The 4,614-nt window shown below is 32.3% G+C and overlaps 1 protein-coding gene across 1 annotated transcript in view; it reads right to left on the reverse strand.

The window, feature by feature from the left end:
- Positions 1-1,205, reverse strand: part of LOC131946961 (adenosine deaminase AGSA) — a 16,586-nt gene extending 15,381 nt beyond the window's left edge. Inside the window, exon 1 of the mRNA XM_059308021.1 lies at positions 1,128-1,205. The gene's annotated coding sequence lies outside the window, so the exon portion shown is untranslated. The remainder of the gene's footprint in view (positions 1-1,127) is intronic.
- Between the last annotated feature and the right edge of the window lie 3,409 nt (positions 1,206-4,614).

Here is a 4,614-nt window from a genome sequence, read left to right on the forward strand (position 1 = left end):
ATATGGGCGCCTTGCCCGACCCTCGTTTTGATACATCTGGGTCAGTCCGGACTTGTGTCACCATTTCCGTACTAAGGTGGGTCTGTGAAGGTCGGAAAAAACATCCGGGATTGTGTCTTACATGCACATGTTTCATTGCTGGCTGTAAACATTGCGTCTATCTAGCTGTGGCGTTGTACAGTTTATTGTGCGTGTCTCGTAGTCAGTTGTATAAAGCAAGTAAATCTTTGTTTATTGCGCAATAAAGACGTAGATTATTTCAAAGCAAAATAGAGTCGTCGTGTTAAAATTTAGTTTGGTAGATTCGGCCTTGAGCAGTCTTGGTAATTTAAATTTTAGAATTACGACAATGTAAGGTGGGGCCGCAAACAAAAGTTTTCGATGTTAACTTTAATTAATCAATTGAGATGTAATTAGCACATGGACCCACCACCACCACTACTGTATATTGATTAGTCCAGCTAACAAATTAAATGTGTTGCAAATCTGGCCAGTCATGTGACCGTGTTAAGCCAATAATTACCTTCGTACACTCCTAACATAAGTATAGAAACTGTCGGGACTGACTAGATGTGCTGCTGTGTACGTTCTCCACCACGGTAGTTTGTAAATAAATGTAGTGCCAACATCTACTTACAAATATAAACACATACACGCAGACGGTTACACACCCATATATATCTAAACACACATATGCATATACACACATGTATATATATATATTTATAGATAAATATTATATAATATGTATGTACATTTCTACATAGATATATATAATGTACTATATATATATATATATATATATATATATATATATATATATATATATATATATATATATATATATATATATATAAAATATATATATAAAATATATATATAAAATATATATATATATATATATATATATATATATATATATATATATATCTGTATATATATATATACAAATATAAAAAGTACACACATATTCATAAATATATACATATATATGTATATGTATATATATGTATATATATATATATATATATATATATATATATATATATATATATATATATATATATATATATATATATATATATATATATATATATATACCGGAAATAATAAAACTTTTCGCTCACCCCAGAAAGAAAACAAAACTCACGCGCTATTAGACTCGACCATATGACACAGGATCACTCACTGCCATGTAACACAGGATCACTCACTGCCGTGTAACACAGGATCACTCACTGCCATGTAACACAGGATCACTCACTGCCGTGTAACACAGGATCACTCTCTGCCGTGTAACACAGGATCACTCACTGCCATGTAACACAGGATCACTCACTGCCGTGTAACACAGGATCACTCACTGCCGTGTAACACAGGATCACTCACTGCCGTGTAACACAGGATCACTCACTGCCGTGTAACACAGGATCACTCACTGCCGTATACGTGAAATTTAAAGACTCAGCACGTTCTGTATATTTTAATATAAATTTTTTAAACTCAGATATCTGGCACGGATGGTCGTGCGTCGCATAAAAATCTGGCATCAATGCGTGTTTGTGTGGTTGTTCTTAAGTTTATCTCCTTATCTCAAGGGAGCTGCAACATTTTGGGTTAGTTTTTCATCGCGTGTCGAGTGCTGAACAAATTTACCTTAGATTATAAAACTTGTTGAGTTTTTCAAGCTTAATACGTCAGCTTGCTAAAACACGACAAAAAATTCCTAAGGCTAATTCAAATCTATGTTGAGAAGATTTGATAATCTCATTATCTAAACGCTGCCTGATTTTGTAGGCATATTTTCTACTTAATATAAGAGTAGTGAGAAAACATGAATTTACTAATAATAATCATTAAAAAAGTTTTAAAAAACCCACGTTTTCTGATTGAACTAAAAAGTAGAAAATAAATGCTATAGGCCCTACATCACAATAATGCAAGCGATCACTCTACTATAAGCGATCAAAAACGTGGGGCGTCGAAGTAAAAGTTATATTACTATTGATTAGATAATACTATTGACTTTTATTAGGGAGCTTGTAGAGAGTCAACAGTATTAGAAACTGTAAGAAAATCACGGCGCCCCACGTTTTTGCTTGCTTATAGTAGAGTGATCGCTTGCATTATTGTGATGTAGGGCCTATAGCATTTATTTTCTACTTTTTAGTTCAATCAGAAAACGTGGGTTTTTTAAAACTTTTTTAATGATTATTATTTTCTACTTTTTAGTCTTTGTCTGTTTGTTTGCATTAAAATCTTGCTATCGATTTTATCTTTTCACTTTTTTTGGGTAAACGAAGACAACTCGTAAAAAGACAACTCGTAAAAAGACAACTCGTAAAAAGACAACTCGTAAAAAACACGTTGTTTGAATACGTTACTGACTAGAACACATAGATTTGAACCCGTGTCGAGTAAGATAGCAATCGTGTGCCCAACCACTCGACCATATCGTCTCCCCCAAACTGGCCTACCTTCTGTAAGTTTAAACTCGGTTCAAGCTAAATTCTCTGCCCCTAAGCCTGTGGCGACATGTGATCGTTCGCTTCACTGCGCGCGAGGTACGCGTCGCTGGTTTTTTTTCTAATGGCTAGCAGAGGAGGATTATATATATAGATTATATAGCGGTCTAAAATGCTCAATAAAATGTTTCCATTGATCAATTTAGTAATAATAACAATTGAATATTCAATGGTCATCCAAAAGAAAGCTTCCCTGAAAATTTCAGCGCGCTAGCTAACTGGGAAGTGCCAGAAATTTCGATCGCAAGATTTGATTGGAAAGACAAACAGAGAAAGCAAGTTAAAGAAAACGTGGGAAAAAAATAGAATCTTGTAAAGTTAATGCTCGTATAATACCGGCCATCTCGTAAACAGTGTCATAGCAATCTTGTTAAATAGGCCAAAGAGGAAATTTTCTAGCAGGTTGGTTTCAATTCATACGACTACAAGCTAGTTCACATTTTTTATCACTTTTTGAAATCTAATTTTTTTTATTTTTCTGAATGTTGTGACACAATCGGTGGCGGTGGTAACAAGTGAAGAGGGTTTTATAACCTACCCACCCTCCCCCCAATATACTACAAAAATGAAAGTTGTCTCAGATTATATATATATATATATATATATATATATATATATATATATATATATATATATATATATATATATATATATATATGTATTGACCCCTCCCCTCATCACCCCAATTGCTGGCGCAGGCAATAAATACAAGCATGCTAATATTAAACGTTTTTTTAAAATATCATTCAGGCAATAATTTATTTTGATACAAGTTTATAAATAGTGTTTACCATGTTTGCTACTTTAACATTAACTTTAAATTCAAGTAGATTTCAATTTATGACCACTGTCAACCGTTTCATTTGATTTTGTTAATTTTTAAATTACAGGGGAGTTAAATCATAAATTATAATTAATATTCTAGAAATTCCTTAGTTACGTAATGGTTTGCGACTTGAAGCTTTTTTTTATTTTTGTAAAAACTTTACTGAGAAAATTTGTCTAATAAAATAATATTTTCACATCTAGAAGAAACGTAAGAAAATGATTTGTGACACATGACATTTTATCATCTCCCTTTTTATCACATTAGAAGAGAATACTCTTTGAAATGAAGGTGTTCCACCTTGTGTTAAACAAGGCCATTGTTCTGTTTTTTTCTCGCTTGTTTAATGTTTATCTTGCTGTACTTGTAGTAAACCAAATTCAAACGTTTGTTTACAGTAATGGTTTGGTTGTGTCCAGCTTGCACTAGAGGTAAACATTTTAACTTCGATCTTACCAGAGCAGTGGCAGCTAAAACAGGTACTCAACATTGTTTGGGTAATAGTGACCTTTTATTTCAATCAAATAAAATGACATCCATGGATCCAACTATCTAAATGGGCATGTTAGATAACCATGTAAACAACATTTATGAGTTGATATTTTATCGGTTGTGGTTCCTGAATCATACACCTTGGATCCATTGCTACAAGTATCTCCCTGAATGAGTAAGGATATTACAATACAAAAGATGCTGAAATGTGCCGTATTTAAAGGGAATCTTAATAACTGGGATTTAATAAATAAGATTTTAAATCTTACAATTTTTGTTTTCATAATAAAGGTGGATAGTTTCTAAGAAAATACAGAAAAAAAATACTGCGTGGTATTAGTTCTTAAAAAAATGAATATAACAATATATCTACACATCTCACTTTAAAAATGATATTCTCAAATATGAACACCATCAATTTAATTGTTTATTATATTTGAATAAATAACAGATGTATATAAATATGACAGGAAAAGGAAGGTTTCAATGAAAACAATGAAACAAAGTGTTATATATATATATATAGGAAAATAGGAGAGGTCTCCTTGGAAAAGAAAGGCATTTTATCATGTTATTGATAGATAATATCTATGCTTAGCATTACTGATAATCTATCGTTTTAGGTACGTCAAATCGGCAGAGGCTAGTAATGAGTGGCTTCCCCTGAATCTCCCGCTATAAGTTCACAAAAAAAAAAAACTTAAACAAGATGGCTGCTGAAGTAAACGAGCTTTATTGCATCTGATGAAAACATCACTAGTCTTTATTACT

The sequence above is a fragment of the Physella acuta genome, unplaced genomic scaffold (genome assembly GCF_028476545.2).
Source record: "Physella acuta isolate Inbredline_101_S28 unplaced genomic scaffold, ASM2847654v3 ptg000578l, whole genome shotgun sequence".
NCBI classification, from domain to species: Eukaryota; Metazoa; Mollusca; class Gastropoda; family Physidae; genus Physella; species Physella acuta.